At 37.7% G+C, this 18,350-nt stretch overlaps 1 pseudogene; it reads left to right on the top strand.

Moving 5' to 3' along the window:
* Positions 1–355: 355 nt before the first annotated feature.
* Positions 356–1,137, top strand: LOC127934950 (serine/threonine-protein kinase pdik1l-like; annotated as a pseudogene).
* The last annotated feature ends 17,213 nt before the right edge of the window (positions 1,138–18,350 follow it).

Genomic DNA, 18,350 nt, shown 5'->3' with positions numbered 1-18,350 from the left:
GAATTTAGTAACTTCTGTAAAATAAAAGCCATCAAACTCAAATTGTATTTGTCATCTACCAGCCATTCTCCTTTCTGGCTGACAATAGTAGAATTGGCCTTTACAAATCCTGCAGAAGTTGACCACAAGTATCAGTGCATTTTTCTGTACAAAATCTGAACCTTTACACCAGGGCTCTTTGACTCCAACCCTTGTGTCCTACTGAGTTGAGCTCTAACCTGAACCCAAAACACTTAACCAGTTAATCTAAGCTAATGTTGAGAACTACTTCCAAAGACAGGTGGGCTAAATTGGAAATGGTACTAAAGTTTCCAGGTTTGTAGATGAAGAGTCATATTTTACACAACTGGTTGTAATGTTTTTGTATTTATTTATATCCACTCAGTTGGTGGAGACCTCCCTGTAAGGTGAGATTACGTTTGACCCCCACTGCACCTACTACCTGTGGTTTGTCATGGACTTCTGCGATGGTGGAGACATGAATGCCTCTCCTGTCTCTCAAACCCAACCGCAAGACCAACACCAGCTTCATGCTGCAACCTGGAAGCGTTCTTGCCTTCCTCCATCGCAACCAGATCATCCATCGAGACATCAAACTTGACAACATTCTCATCTCGCAGGTCAGGACCCCGGCCGGGTCCCCCGAATCAACCCTGAAGGTGGCTGACTTTGACCTCAGCAAGGTCTGCACCAGTTCGGGACTAAACCCTGAAGAACCAGCCAGTGTCAACAAGTGTTTCTTGTCCACAGCTTGTGGGACTGACTTCTACATGGCTCCTGAGGTCTGGTAGGGCCAATACACCGCTAAAGCTGAAATCTTTGCTTTGGGGGTCATCATCTGGGCCATGGTTGAACGGATTACGTTTGTGGATGTAGAGACTCAGGAGCTTTTAGGGAGCTACGTACAGCAGGGGGAGGATATAGTCCCATTTGGGGAGGCTCTGTTAGAGAATCCCAAGATGGAGCTTCACATCCCGGCTCGGAAGAAGAGCATGAACGCTGGCATGAAGCAGCTGATTCGAGAGATGCTGTCCGCCAGTCCACAGGAGCGACCCGATGCTGTTGAGCTGGAGCTCAGGCTGGTTCGGATTGCATGCAGGATACTTGATTGGGATACGTGAAAGGACAGCATCTTGGAGATGGGGCAAACTTCTAGGACAATGGAGCTTGAAGTGAACGTAAGAACATGGTTTGGCCCTGTCCGAAATGACACAAAGTCTTGTGGTCTTTACTCGGGAGTGTCTGTGAAATCCAGAAGAACATAGGACAGGGATCTTGAACCCTTCTCCTGGAGAGCTACTGCCCTGCAGACTTCAGATCCAACCCTGCTCCCACAGACCTGCCTGTAATTTTCAAGTAAACCTGAACACCCTGAGTAGCTGGATCTGGTGTGCTTGATTTGGGTTGGAGCTGAACTCTTCAGGATGATAGCTTTCAAGAAGCAGAGTTGGACATCCCCGCTGTAGGGTTTCCCATTTTTCAGTTCGGTTCAGGCTCCATTTGCTGATCCAACAGTGGTGTGGACTTTTACCTAACATTATCTGTGCTGTGAAGAATACATTTTTTGAGGAATACTGCACAGGCTGAGGGGTGCCGTTTGGGACAGGGCCTTTGTGGACAGGAGTGGGTTTTTTGAGGGTGATTGCAGACTTTCAGTTTTGTACAACTGATTAATTGATAAACAGCCTTTACAATGTTAAATGCTTTTTACTGTTTCACCTGTTCACAAGCACAATGTGACCTTCATTTGCAATAGTCCAGAGGGGTTTTACTGATGGAAAAATATCAGATATCCAACTTCCATCACATCGACCCAGATAAACAGAGGGGTCCACAGAAATCTCAGAACATTCCAACACTAAGACATCAGAGAGCATGTAGGTTAGGGCTGGGTGATTACAGCTAAAAGTATATATTTGTATAGTATGATTTGTAAGTATATTTGCTAACTGATAGTGTTTGATTTATTTTATTTGCTCATGAATTGGAAGAACATACAGAAACATGCAGAAGTGGTCTACTGGCATGGTCTTAATGTCCAAAAACGGCATTAAAATCATGGTCAATATTTATCATGTTTTATGTTACCAACAACATAGTAGTGAATATATTGTATATATTCAAATTAATGCCCAGACCTAATGCAGTTTTAAAACAGCATGGCAAAAAGATTAATGGGTTCCATCTTTCTTGGGAACTATATAGGGCCTTTCGCACCGCTTTAGTTCCAGAACTAAATGCATAGTACTAAAATACTGGGATGATTTTGTGCAAACTATTTACCAGTACCATTTAAAGGGTTGCATTCACACCGATAGTGTGTACTAGGATGTGATGTTAGCTGGTAGACAGTGACGTCATTTGTGCGCAGAGTTCAAGAACAGGAAAAAATAAGAACAATGTTAACAACAGGAGGATGGAGGACGCTGTGATCGGAGCTGGGTTTTTGTTGTGTCTCGCCTGCTTCAAAATACAACCCTCTATACTGCAAGTAAATCACTCGCATATGTGACTAAATCTTCACTCTGGACGATTAAATTATGTCTGGCATAAATTTATTATGCCAATGGCTAATACATTTTCAGATTTTACCTGCCAGTATGTGAGTCGGAAGCTAAGTATACGTTTTCCTCAGATATATGTTCACTTGACAAACACACTCTGACTAAGCGCTTCAGAGTTTCTCTCTCCGTCAAGCGATCTGTGATATTTCTCAGTTCATCTCAATGGATGCACAGTGTACCTGTGTTTGACATACCGTAAACTCTACTGTAAAGGCGTACCACTCGCCGTCACTTTGGTGAGAGCAGAGAGAGCGAGAGAGTTACATACATTCAGAACTGACGCGCTACATGTAAACGATATACTTAGTTGTATTTTCACGTCAAAATAACAAAATAAAATTTTTTTGTTCAGCTTTTAAGAACTGTCTGGTTTTCCAGTATTGGGCAGAGCTAATGCAAACAACAATCTTATTGGTGCTCACTCACCTCTGTTTTGATTTCAGCAAATCAGTTCGAGCGAACACACACAACCTGATCAATATTCATGAATCCAGTATCTTTCTAATCCTTAGCACATTTTATAATGTGCGTATTAGTAGAAATTGCATTATTATTATTATTATTATTATTATTATTATTATTATTATTATTATTATTATTATTATTATTATTATTATTATTATTATTATCATTATTATTATGTTTATCATCATCATCTTTTAAGTATTATTGGTATTTTTTTTCCTTGTTGTTTTTTTATACAGAATCTCTGAATGACCAACAAACCACCACCACCACCCCAGTAAAACTGTTCAGTTAAAAATCTATGCATTCTTACAAACATTTGAATTCTAATTACTGTATCAGTCCGGTGTGTAAATGAAATAAAAAAATTACTAGCCAATGGTGATTCAATTGCCAAGTTGTCAGTAGAGGGTTGCAATAATGTACATGGAATGTCGACACATAAGTAAAGCAATTGAAAGAACGTAAAGGAGGACTAAGAATCTACAACCACAACTGGCAGTGCTACATTTGCTACAAGTGCCTGCAGTTCAGCGTCCGTCTGTCTATCGCTGTTCATCATTCTTGCCAAATAAGTTGACCCCATGTCTACAGTATGTTACACTGCGTCTTAAATCATGGCGGGTGAGGGCACTTTCGACCGCGTCTGGCCAGTCAATGTATACTTACGTCACGGGTAGTACCAGTTGTGCTGGTTAGACCCTGCTTCAGAGCAAGAGCTAATTTGGTTCTCGAAAAAGGCAGTCCGGTACTAAAATCGCACCCAGTTCTGGAAGTGCGAAAATGCCAAAAAGCGGGTAGTTCCACAATTAGTTCTGGTACTATGAAAGGTTCCCACTGTGCGAAAGGCCTTTATGATAGCTGATCTCACCTCACTCCTGGTGCTAATTCAACTTTAATGCAAAGTGGAAAACATGCAGCAAATAACGGCTTCTTTTACATTAAACCTTGTGTTTTTTTGTTGTTTTTTTCAGTCAAATGAGGAGCTTTTTTACAACGAACAATATCTGTTTTTCTGTGCTTTACACACAAAAGGACTTCAGGGAGTTGTATTTGTATCACTCAGTTTAAAAACATTTTCTATAAAAATGAAGAAAACAACCTACAAGGCAATAGTTTCTATTGCATCAAAAGACATGCAGTAAATTATTCTGTAATATCCTGCTGAATTGCATCCTGAGTGCATTGAAGATCAGCATTTAAGGCAGTTCAGATATAGTATCTGACAGACGCGATTATAAACATGTATTTTCTGTCAGAAACTGATTTTGGTGATAAAGGCAGCTCTGTGTACATGTGAAGGATGTGCATCCACTTCAGAGAATCAAGTGTTAACCGATTCAACATCAATGAAACATTTTATCTTGATTTGAGTTTTCTTTTCTCTGGATTGTGGCTTAATTAAACTGGTGCCTAATTAAGTTGGTGCTTTTCACAAAGAGGTCAAATAAAAAAAAATAAAAAATAGGGAAGTATTTTATTTTCTGTTTGGAGGCTTGCAATTTTTGCTACCCATTACCAAAGTTCTGGACATGTCTGATAGATTAAACATTATTTCTTTAATAGCAGGTTTGAATGTTTGAGATTGACGAATGCAGTCAATGCTACAATTTGTGTAAAAATGTTGAAAATGAAATGTATTCCTGTCAAGCTTTCAAAGCGTTAGTTCACCCCAAAAAATAAATCAAAAATAAGTTTAATTCTGTCCCTTTAAACACAGGACAGGTCTTTTCCTAAGTGACAAGCGAAGGCATTAATATTTAATGTGTATCCATACTTTCTTTGTTTCTTTGTTTTCACCTTGTCAAGTGAGGCATGCTGTAAATGCCAGAACCAGCTACATTTAATTCCAAGCAATGGCTTAAAGACAATTTAAAACCACTTTTGTCCTTGAAACACTAGTGCATAGTTTTTCAGGTAGCTATGCAGATCGGTTTCTGGAAGTGTCTTGGAGACACTGGCACAGTTCTTCTGGACCGAGTCTGTCTCAGTAACAGGAAACCGGTAACAGGCAAAAGATGGCGACTCTCTCTTTTGAGAGACAGTGTCTTTATTTATCATTCACTTTTTTTTTGATTAGCAACTTTGCAGATTGTTTTCATTTTAGGATAGCTACGTTTATAAACTGCAAAAGAGATATTTTTCAAAAACCCATATAACCTGCTCTTTAAATACTGCTCAAATTGATCTTATCTGACCCATTTAAATCCTAAAATGAATTACACTTTTATATAGATATTACAGTCTGTGTTTGCTATACATTTATATATTTGTGTGCTTTCACTCGATCAATTATTATTATTATTCTGAGATTAATCGCAATTAATCATGCATAACATTAAAGTTTTTAAATATACATTTATATTGGAATATTTTCACATCCAGTCTTCAAATGAATGTAGAAATAACACACACACACAGCTCTTTACCTTTTCTGACCCACTTGAAGTCTCTATAATGAGTGGATGAGTTGAATCGAGTGTGTCCGTTAGATGAGGCAGACAGTGCTGCTGATCCAGGACAGTATTGAAAACCACTGCTTTTCAGAGACATGTTCCTAAATCTGACTCGTATATAACAAATACTTAAATACGTGCACTGTTTTAAGCCATGCCCCCTTCAGTTGAAAGAAAAAAAGTCTCTGTCCACATGAAAACTCAAAGGCATGCTGTGAAGCACTGTCAAGAGCATACCAAACCAACAGGTGGCGATATAATCTCTACGGTAAAACTGTGTTGGTCTATCAGAAGCCTGAAAAAGTTTCCAGTAGGCGGAGATAACGGCACATGCTCTGACATCACAAGCCAAAAACTCTTGAAAATCAAAAACTTTTAAAATCTTCACCTTCGGTTTCATTAACCTGGCGTTGCGTTTGCGTGTGGACGAATGGCCAAACTGCGTAGAAAAAGCTGCGGTTTTGAAAATAACCACGTTTGTGTGGACAGGGCCTTAAATGCATTTGTGGTAACTTCATGACTTAACTGACAAGTAACATTGTGACAGTGCATGCTCCTAGTTTCTTCTGCGCTTTAATATGATATAGGCTAGTATTTTAATATACTGCAGTGATCGCTGCCTTGTTTGAACATGTAATTGAAGAGCACGTGCTACCAGCACAGTGTAAAGGCTGATACAACAGGATAATTGCTCTGTGTACTGTATAGAGTGTATATATAGGGGCTGGGTAAAAAAAAATACTTTTTGATTAATCGTTTTTTAAAATGTGTTTGGTTCAAAATCAAATCTCAAAAGCCACGAATCGTTTTTTTTTTTTTTTTTTTTTTGGTATGATTATTTTTCTTAAAAATGAAATAACTTGATCCTGTTTGATCAAAGAATGTGACTGTTTTGACTTTTTTTCAGCATACATTTTTCATCTTGCATCAAAATTGTATTGTATTTTTTTTTTAACACAACTGTATGCATTTGAAAATTAGAGATGGGTTCTGTTTTAATGTACCAAAGTGTACCTAAAATAAGAGTTTAAGATACAGGTTTGTGGTTCTTAATTTTTTTATTAAATATAGTATTTGTTTTATATCTATATTCATTGAGTTGAATTGAGAATTGAGTATAGAAGAATCGAGAATCATAATCAAAAATCAAATTGAGAATCGAAATCGAATTGATTTGAGAGCTTGTGAATTGAAATCAAATCGATCTGGAACATCTGAATCGATGCCCAGCCCTAATATATATATATATATATATATATATATATATATATATATATATATATATATATATATATATATATAGCTCACAGGATGCAGACAGAACCCAAATGCAAGACAGCCAGGTTAGAACGAAAATAACTTCAGGAACACTGACAACGAACCAACACAGGTCTGGAAACACAAGGGGTAAAAATAGGGCAGGTAATGAGGGACAACAGGTGGGACAACTGAACCAATAAACCGATAACAGGGTGGGGTTAACAAACGCCAGAGATCACACAGCACAAGCAAAACATTGACAAGACATGTGCTCCCAAACAGACCCAGGGGTGCCCTCTGGTGGCCGTCCGGGGCACGCCAGCCGATGACCGGGACAGCATACTATATATATATATATATATATATATATGTGTGTGTGTGTGTGTGTGTGTGTATGTGTGTGTGTGTGTGCATGTGTGTGTGTGTATGTATTTTTGTGTGTGTATAATAAATATGTAACGAAGACATTCAGACTTTAATGTCCATATTCTTTTTGATGTTGTGACACTTGCTTTGAACAGTCATAGCAGAAGTTCAAATTTGTTGATTAATGAAGTTTTCATAAACATTTCCTCTCAAAAGTTTATTTATTTATTTATTTTTTCTTTAAAAAAATACTATCTGTCAGAAATGTATAGTAATATGATACTCTTTTTTTTTTTTTTTTTTTCGTCTTCTCAGGGATCTTTCTTTCATAACAACAACTATTATTTGATTTGGATTTAAAAGTCTTCAGTTCCACTTTTGTTCAATTGAAGGCGTCTTTGCTGAAACATAAATACATAAATAATACCTGACGGCACACTTATAAACGGTTGTGTAGTTTCATAAAATAACAGAATATGATATCATGATTCGAGAAAAGTGGGAAGGTGTTTCACGCACCGGTCAGTTTAAGATGGTTATCTGATATGGGTCACGTTTTTTAAAAGCTTTGTCTTGCAGTGTGAAGAGTTAAAACGAACAACCCAAATGTGTTTTATAGATGTGTATCTACTTTAACTTGCCTTGAGTTTCCCTTCCTGACGAATAAACAACGACCCAAAACAATAGTTTCTCTGAGCCAGTGTGTTTGCTCTCCTGAACTTCCTGAAATAAACAGACTTCCTGAGTGTTTTGTGTGTCGCATGCCTCTCTGTGCTGCTTCAGTGTCCGCTCGTGATGATATACTGATAATGAAGGGTGAAGCTCTTATTTAACGTGTGTAACAAAGACAGTCTGGTTTCAGAGCAGTAGGAAATATTTCCCACAGTGCCGTGCTCACAGATTCCCGCCCAAGCGTCCGACAGCCTTCCACCTGATTCACGATCAACTACTGACACTTTGTGTTATTGTAAAGTATTTTGAGAGAAGAGACACTTAAGGGGAACTTCTAAGTGAATGTGTAATTTATTGTTGGAGTTGAATTATGTTTTATTGAAGTATTTATTTATTGAAAAGTCTCTGTGTTGGCCAAGATTATGTTTTAATGAGACAAAGTGTTTATAAAGTGGAAGGTTGTCCATTAGCTTTAAGCCTTGAATAGTTCAAATTCAGTTTATAAAAATAAATATTCTATAAAGTTATAATAGTTAAAATATATAAAGTTTCTATATAGAGCCATAAACACAGTAAAAACACGATTATGCTCTATCAACTGAACATGTTTTATCACTGGAGTCTTTAAAATACATGATCACAGCTGATCTTTTTCTACTTATATTGTATGAATTGTTGATATTAATTATTTTAATTGTAAATTGGTCAAATTTGCCATTTGGTAACTCTTAAAGGGTTAAAATCTTAAAAGGTTTTATATTTTTATTTAGTTTTTCTAATTCTCTGTCCCTGTCCTCTGAGCACACACAATAACCTAATTGTGCTAGGATTAATTACAGTTATAAACATTTCTAAATAAATGATAATTTTGTAACTGATGCCACTGTAAAAATTCTCAGTGAGAATATGTGTAACTGCAAATCTGCAGCAGATCCAGATCCTGATGGAAGGATCAAGACTGAAACGGCTGTTTTAAGGGTTGTTTAGAGAGTCAAAAGTCTCTTTACTAAAACCTTACAGATAATAATACAGTCACAGCATGTATAAACATATGATATTGGTATTATATAGAACATTATTATTATTTTTAAACAACAAAAGCTGAATCGGTAACCCGTGCATCTGATGAACCATTAGGCCACGACTTCCCCGACAGTTCCCTGCGACTTACCAAGAGTTCCCTGCGACTGGGCAAAATGCATGTCTTCGACTGCCTGTTATGGTGACATGGAAAATAAAGGACAATGTTATTGCAATTAAAAAATAAAATAAAAAAGTATGTCTTGCATGCATGTGTTTGGAGCGGATGAATAGATGGAGATTTGAAAGAATTTTGTCACACTGAATGTTATTTTAATTTAATATAATCTCAGGGCAGGGAAACCTCCACCTGGACTCCATCTGGATGTGGTTAAAGGACACAAATCAATAGAGGTAAGACTGTTAAATGAGCAGTAATTGAAATTATTGTTATGATCCATGAATTTTGAGCTGGTGCACTTGTTTCCCCTTCATGTAAATATATATATTCTGAAACAGCAAGTGTTGGAAAATGAACACGGTTCCCTTGAGCATGGAAGACCAATAAATATTTCATAACTAATTGTAATTGTTACTTCTTAGGCTTGTGTAAGTTATAGAAATAAATAATCTATGTGTGTGTGTGTTTGTGTGTATATATATATATATATATATATATATATATATATAGTACTGGTGTTTGTTCACAGTTTAACAAAAATATAAAGCAGCACAACATTGATAATAATCAAAAATAAGCAGCAAATATGTGTATTAGAATGAATTCTGAAGACCGAGTAATGATGCTGAAACGCTTCAGAAACATGGAGCAGACGGCTGTGGTTCCTGTTAAGGTACGATCATTGACCTGCTCTTTTCTGCTGCTCTGTTTGCTTGTTTTAGCACGTCACCATTGATTTTGTTGGATTTGAGAACAGCCTGTCTCTCAACACAATTTAAGTTGTTTGTTGTATGGCTCGCAAACAGGAAACTGTATAACGCCGGAGTAATGGCTTCTAAAAAGCTTCCTCGTAGTCTGACTCCTCATATCTGACTCCTGATGTAAAGCAGCTTAGATGTGTTTAGGACTCTGTCTTGCTTTTCATGCCACCTAGGACAGTAACAGAAAAAAACACATTAGATTTTTTTGAATTACTGTAAAACAGAAGAAGAGAATAGGATTGGATGAAAGCCAAGGAGGCGTGGCCTGGCAAAAAGCCCACCCCCTCTCTGGTGATTTACTTAAACAACAGGACAGACACGGCCAAACTATGACAGATATGTTTGGTAGTTCATTTGAAGTTATTGGTTCCAAACGACATATTTACGTCAAACGTAATCAAGATTTTGGACGCGTTCTTCAAATACTTAACACTTACTGTTACATGCTGAGACTTTGCCGTTTGAGAAGCTGCAGCATCTGAAGTTGACACTTTAATCTGTGATTCGGCGAGAGTGAATATCACAAAGAAATATTCGGTTTATATTTTACCATAAAATCAAACTGAAATGAGATTTTGCATAAGTAATGGAGCCTTTTTTTTTGCATTATAACATTATTTTCATGACAAGATTACACATTAATGGAATGGAAATCGATTGAGAGATTATTATTATTATTTAATTGTATATCATTGAATAAAATTATAATAATAATGGTAATAAAAGGAGTACAACAAAAACTGGCATGATGTAAAAACACTTTTTAATTTTCATTAGTGTGAATGTGTAAAAATATTGTTAATAAAATAATGTCATAATGAAATTAATCTTGGTAACACTTTACAGAAAGGCGCCGTTAGCATATTTGAACTTAACTAAGATAGATAATATGCTGTGTAAGTGTTTTTCTTTGTTATTTCAGATTAACTGATGTAGGTAACTAGATGAACTCTTATTGTGAAGTGTTACCTGAAGTGTAATGGTATTCATTTTTCTTTTTTCATGCTAAATCTGATATGTTCTTGTGGAGATGTACAGCTACAGACAGAAAGCTTGGCGTGTATTCAGCAGATCTGAGTGGGTGGTTTGGGGAAATGTGTTCTCACTCTGGTTAAACATACCAGCTGGTTGTTTTCAGCAGGTAACAATGTGCAGCAAACACAGCAACGAGTGTTTAATACACAGATTTAGCTTTGAGAGCGTATTCCCTGGACAAAACCACAACAGAATTTTCAACTGTACTTTAATGTAAGGTTGTTTTTAAAAAGACATTTTCATATTACGTATCTTAAGTTCAAATAATACCAAATGTACGTTTTTAAGCTAATTCCATATAAAAAATAAATAAAAAAAAAATAAAAAAAAATGGAGTTTGAGAAAAGTTTAGAAAAGTTGGAGCAATGTGTTTAAAAAGATTGAAAACCATAAAATAAATCATTTAGAAATCGTGATAGCACTTTAAGCATAATTTAAGGTATCTTGTAACTTTCCTGCAATGATTGAGACATTTCGTTTTGAATGACCCAACACTCTTCAGGATGACATTTATGAGTGTGAACAGCTGAAATCCATAAAAGAGAGAGAGACAGAGAGAGAGAGAGAGAGAGAGAGAGAGAGAGAGAGAGAGAGAGAGAGTGTGTGTGTGTGTGTGTGTGTGTGTGTGTGTGTGTGTGTGTGTGTGTGTGTGTGTGTGTGTGTGTGTGTGTGTGTGTGTGTGTGTGTGTGTGTGTGATGTTCGTCCACTAGAGGGTAGTGTGTGACAGCTGTCTCTTTGGGCTTCTCTGTGGGCATGTGCCAAGATGTGGGAACGAACTGCATGTGGAAAGACCTTTTATAGATGTTGACCAGATGAATCCATCAATTCAAATCATATTTCAATATGAAGAAGAAGAAAAAACGGAAATATGTTTCTATGCAAACATTTCTAGATAACGTCTAATTAGCGTTTGGTTCAGCGATATATGCAGGGATACCGCGATTCTCTGGGACTCAGCAGCGGCCGCTCGTTGTTTCGGGAGGGTGTCTCTGTGTCCCGCCAGGGGTCTCTATGACGCCACTGTCTCACTGGCGCGCGGATAAATGGCACCTCATTAATCAAATGTGCATGAGTTAGCTCAGGTTGCCATGGCAATAATTATCAGAGCTGGCTAATTAACTTTCTCAATTGCTTAATGATATACGACCCTGTGAACTCCCCTCTGTTTCTTCCCTCTCTATTTAAATCAGGCTGGGATTTTCATTTTTTTTCCCCCTTTCTCTTAATTTTTTTATTCATTCGATTCTCGCTGTTAACCCATGACCACCATCTTCTGAGAATAAAACAGAACAGATTGGCAGCAACACTGATGTTAAAGTTGAGTCTGCTCCAGCTCGGTCTCTGCTACAACAGGTGGAGAGATACAGCTAAAAAGAAGAAATCTATACTGTACATATCTGCAAATTACATATCTACCGAAGACTGGGGCTATGAACTGCCATTATCATTATTATTAGTACTGTTCTCTGATGTACTGTTCTCTGATGTACTGTTCTCTGATGTCAACTTATATTATTTACTTAATGTTAACTTAATGTTATTAAGATTTTTACATTAAAAAAAAGATCATAATTCAGAAGTAAGTGGCTATTTTCTATGAAGGTAAATCAGTTGCAAAACTCGAGAGGTTGTAAGTTGGAATTTGAGAACTTGTCATATTAATATTTGTATGTGTAAATTGAAATTTACACTCACGACCCTGATGTGAAAAGCTGAATCTTTCGATTTGCACACACAGACAATGATCAAAACACCTGTTTTAAAGCTGAACTTGCAGATTAAAAGTTACAAATGTGTAAAATGTCATTCACATGTACAAAATGACAGACACAAATGTGTGTATTTTGCACTTTACTTCAGTTTCGCTGTACAACCTCAAGTCGGCGCTTACAACCTCTCAGATCTGGCAGTACAAGTTCAATTCCTGGCGCTTTGACTTTTGCTACTCTTTTTGCGATACTCCTGTTGCAAAACTGACTTGTGCACTTGTAAACGCAGACGCGAGAGAACACGGGGAGGGGAGGGGGGTTGGGGGGGTGATTGAATCCGTTTTATTGGTCGATGCCTGACCAATGAACAACGCCAGCCAGTGCGACTTGTGATGCTGAAAAAAAACATTTTTATGCATATGTATGCTTCATTTTTAAAACACTTGGACAATATTTTCATTAAATATCCTGACGGGATTTTATATTGCACTAAAAAAAAAAAAAATCGTTTATTGGTTGGAGCCAATGAAATGGGACGTTTTTATGTATGCGATGACGTCACTTCATAGAGCAGATCGCGCCGTTTGGCGGTCAATGTAGCAGTCTGTCATCACGATGGAGGCATCAAACAATCCCAGGGTAGGTTTTTATTTTTAATAAATTAAGACAGTTTCAAAAATCAAATCATTATTATGTTTTCCTTGACTGATATGTTTCACTGATGACGACTACCATCCACACAAAAATAACTTTTTGCCATTTGTTTAAATGTGGGTGTAAATGCTCAACATAATTCATTATTTAAGGCATTTTCTTTGATGTAACGTTAACGTAATAAATGACGAGAAGGTGATAAGAGCGCCAACGCGAAGTGTCACCATGTTATCACACTAAATGGGGTTTATTTTGAGACAATGGCCAATTGATTATGATGTTACATGCTGTTTATTACACATTATTTGGTTATAATGAAGTATTCCAGATTGCCGCGATGTGATCATTTTACTAGCTACCACTCCCCATGCCTTTACCTATTGAAAATACTAAAGCTTAATACTACATAAAAAGCATTGTTAGATGATAGATGAATTGAAGGATTTACATTTTTTTATTATTATTATTGATATATTCATATCATCTTGCAGGAATTGTTGTTGAACCATTTATTACAACGGCTTTACACACGTCTGTCACTTTGGCTGGAACGCATTCCTCTTGACATGGACTTCTTAGAATTTACGTGTTCTTGTGCACTGATCATTTAGCATGTATATTGGGGCTGTTAATAAGATAGAGTCCTGTATTTAAGCTCTGGCCCCTCAGGCCAGGCATCGGGCCAATTTTCATGTCAGCTCCGCTGAACAGGGCCTATCTGTTTGTCAAGTGCTGAAATTACAATCTGGAATACTTCATTATAACCAAATAATGTGTAATAAACAGCATGTAACATCATAATCAATTGGCCATTGTCTCAAAATAAACCCCATTTAGTGTGATAACATGGTGACACTTCGCGTTGGCGCTCTTATCACCTTCTCGTCATTTATTACGTTAACGTTACATCAAAGAAAATGCCTTAAATAATGAATTATGTTGAGCATTTACACCCACATTTAAACAAATGGCAAAAAGTTATTTTTGTGTGGATGGTAGTCGTCATCAGTGAAACATATCAGTCAAGGAAAACATAATAATGATTTGATTTTTGAAACTGTCTTAATTTATTAAAAATAAAAACCTACCCTGGGATTGTTTGATGCCTCCATCGTGATGACAGACTGCTACATTGACCGCCAAACGGCGCGATCTGCTCTATGAAGTGACGTCATCGCATACATAAAAACGTCCCATTTCATTGGCTCCAACCAATAAACGATTTTTTTTTTTTTTTAGTGCAATATAAAATCCCGTCAGGATATTTAATGAAAATATTGTCCAAGTGTTTTAAAAATGAAGCATACATATGCATAAAAATGTTTTTTTTTCAGCATCACAAGTCGCACTGGCTGGCGTTGTTCATTGGTCAGGCATCGACCAATAAAACGGATTCAATCACCCCCCCAACCCCCCTCCCCTCCCCGTGTTCTCTCGCGTCTGCATTTACAAGTGCACAAGTCAGTTTTGCAACAGGAGTATCGCAAAAAGAGTAGCAAAAGTCAAAGCGCCAGGAATTGAACTTGTACTGCCAGATCTGAGAGGTTGTAAGCGCCGACTTGAGGTTGTACAGCGAAACTGAAGTAAAGTGCAAAATACACACATTTGTGTCTGTCATTTTGTACATGTGAATGACATTTTACACATTTGTAACTTTTAATCTGCAAGTTCAGCTTTAAAACGGGTGTTTTGATCATTGTCTGTGTGTGCAAATCGAAAGATTCAGCTTTTCACATCAGGGTCGTGAGTGTAAATTTCAATTTACACATACAAATATTAATATGACAAGTTCTCAAATTCCAACTTACAACCTCTCGAGTTTTGCAACTGATTTACCTTCATAATTTTCTGGCCTGTTTTGACCCCTCATCTGTACGCTCTGTTTGTACCCGCCCACACAGCTATGATTACAGTTGTGTATGTTTGAAAGCTACATCCTTCATTGATGGATGCATAATTACTCAGTTCATATAAAACGGTCTGTCCATACAGAGCAATACTGAGCATGTAACAAAACCAGTAACTCACACTTGTGTGGTGTGACATTACTGTCAGATCCAGTTGCACAGCATCATCTTTTAGTTTCAATCTTTCTGAAAATCCTGTGTAGGATTGTGCCTTACTTGTTAATGAATCCAAGCTGAAGTGAACAAAGGACCGAGTTTTTACTGACTTGCGTCAGGATCTGGATCTTCATTAAAAATAAACAGGCATTGATGTAGAATCGGAGGGCGGGGCTAAACAGTCAGTGATGTAGAATCGGAGGGCGGGGCTAAACAGGCAGTGATGTAGAATCGGAGGGCGGAGCTAAACAGGCAGTGATGTAGAATCGGAGGGCGGGGCTAAACAGGCAGTGATGTAGAATCGGAGGGCGGAGCTAAACAGGCAGTGACGTAGAAGCAGGTATTGATCTTCTTCTGTGAAGGCGGGTTTAAGCCACACTATTACATCATAGAATGACACATTTCAACCTGTCGTTTGGCAGATTAGCTTCAATATAAACTTTTTTTAGAATGGGGCTGCGCTGATAAACAATATATTGAATCGCAATAAAATTTATGTAGATAAAGATGACAAGCTCTGGACATTTTTACTTGATATGGATTAATCTAAGAGCCAATCACACAGCAGAAATATGCTGCAACAGCCAATCAGCATGCAGCTGTTAATGTGCACATCAAGAACAAAATCCAGTTCCTACTGCATTTTGTAAAGCAAACTCAACACAGGGACGACAAAAAAATTAGTGGAAGCAGCGATGACAAGGAAACTAAAATTGTCGGTAAACGGTCTATAAACACAACACAACCTATTTATTCCATCACCTTAAAAAAGTATAATCTCAGTGACCACACTGAAAGCATGGAAATGCGGGCTGATGCTGCTCCGTCAACAAGTGGGGAAAGCAGCGGGGCTGTACCAAAGCAGAAATCGATCTCGTCATCCTTTGTGGCCATTACCCCTTATAAAAGGTTTTCTAAAAAGATCAAGGATATGTTTCGGTCACCGGCTTCATCTAGCCATTGGTAATTAATAAGCATCTAACATAAAAAAATAAAACTTTGTTAACTAGCCTTTATTTAACTCAGAATTGTGGGATAAAAAGACAGCCCTAGTGTGTGTGTGGTCTAAATGTAGTTTCTCATTATGCTGATTGAAAATGGCATAACACTGTAATTTATCATCATAAAATACTTTTTATCATCGCGAACAGAAGCAATTTTATAATCATCTTTGCCTTGTAAAGTTTCTAAACTTGTGTCTATATACTGTTTTCTTCATCATCAGAGGGGAGTATGAGAGACCAGAGAATCCAAAGAGCCATGGGTGTGTACAAAAAAGTGGTCAGTGCTCTTTTTCCTTCTCATGGAAAAAGAAACGAGAACTAGCGGTCACTCAAGAAGAGCTCAAGTTGATCACAGAATCACCCGCCAGGTGGGGTCTCGCCGTGCAATGATCGCACGAGTGCTAGAGCAGGAGAAGGCCATTGCAAAAGTTTTATCAGCTGATAAAAAAAAAAGGAGCTTGACTCAGTCATGGCAGGACATTGATTCCCTGGAGTCTGCTTGAAAGGCTCTAAACCCACTGGCTGACTTCACTGATGTCCTTTCTGATGAAGAATATGTGAGTGTGTCGTACCTGAAACCTGTACTGCATCTTTCAGTGAGGAGGTCTCGAAACCTGTAGCTGGTGACTCAGAGCTCACCAAGACCATCAAGGCTTCTGTCGTCAGCTATCTGAATGAGAAATATGACAACGCTGGCACTGATGACCTTCTGAACATAGCATCCCTTGTTGATCCTCGTCTCAAGACTTGCTACATCAAAGATGACAAGGTTGAGGCTGTGAAATCCAGAGCCGTGGGTTCAGATGTTGGATGAATGTCAGAGCGCATCACAAGCTACTCCTGCATTCATCCACTGCACTGGGAGGAGGCAAAGGTGATGGTGCTGCTACACCCGCCAAACTGTGAGAAGACGACGACACTGGACAGCTTTTTCTAGCTAAGTCCTACACTGAGTCTGCTGCAACATCTGATCTCACAAAACAGCAGGCTACTGAGGCTGAGCTAAACAGCTAGAGCGAGACCAACCCCCTGGCACGGTGGAAGATCAATTCACCAGCACACCACAGAGTGAGCCTCCTGGAAAAACATCACCTGTGTATTCCTGCCACCAGCTCACCCTCAGAGCGTGCTTTTAGCACAGGTGGAAATATTGTGTCCTGCAACAGGGCAGCTTTAAAGCCCTATTTTTCTCACACAGTACACTGTAAAAATTATGTGATCAGCAAGTCATGTCAACATTTTGATTTTATATACAGTACAGACCAAAAGTTTGGACACACCTTCTCATTCAAAGAGTTTTCTTTATTTTGATGACTATGAAAATTGTAGAGTCACACTGAAGGCATCGAGGGCTATTTGAGCAAGAAGGAGAGTGATGGGGTGCTGCGCCAGATGACCTGGCCTCCACAGTCACCGGACCTGAACCCAATCCAGATGGTTTAGGGGTGAGCTAGACCGCAGACAGAAGGCAAAAGGGCCAACAAGTGCTAAGCATCTCTCGGGGAACTCCTTCAAGACTGTTGGAAGACCATTTCAGGTGACTACCTCTTGAAGCTCATCAAGAGAAAGCCAAGAGTGTGCAAAGCAGTAATCAAAGCAAAAGGTGGCTACTTTGAAGAACCTACAATATGACATATTTTCAGTAGTTTCACACTTTTTTGTTATGTATTTAATTCCATATATAATTACGCATGTGTTAATTCATAGTTTTGATGCCTTCAGTGTGAATCTACAATTTTCATAGTCATGAAAATAAAGAAAACTCTTTGAATGAGAAGGTGTGTCCAAACTTTTGGTCTGTACTGTATATATATAAACCTAAATTAGTAAAGACCTCTTAAATATAATTTAAGTTAATTTAATACAAAACTTTAAGACAGCAATTGAACTCAAGTTAGGGTTAGATTTATTTATTTATTTATTATATTAGGGTTACTTATTTATTTATTATTACTATTATTATTATTATTATTATTATTATGTTTTTTTTTTCAAAGTTGAACAAGATATAATTCTTAACTAGGACTGTCAAAACAATTAATCACGATTATTTGCATCCACAATTAAAGTCTTTGTTTGCATAATATATGTGGGTGTGCTGTGTATATCTATATGTATATATAAATACACACATCAATC

This window comes from Carassius gibelio, chromosome A19 (genome assembly GCF_023724105.1).
Source record: "Carassius gibelio isolate Cgi1373 ecotype wild population from Czech Republic chromosome A19, carGib1.2-hapl.c, whole genome shotgun sequence".
NCBI classification, from domain to species: Eukaryota; Metazoa; Chordata; class Actinopteri; order Cypriniformes; family Cyprinidae; genus Carassius; species Carassius gibelio.
Note: the sequence above shows the minus strand (reverse complement) of the source record. Positions and strands in the feature narration are given on the sequence as shown.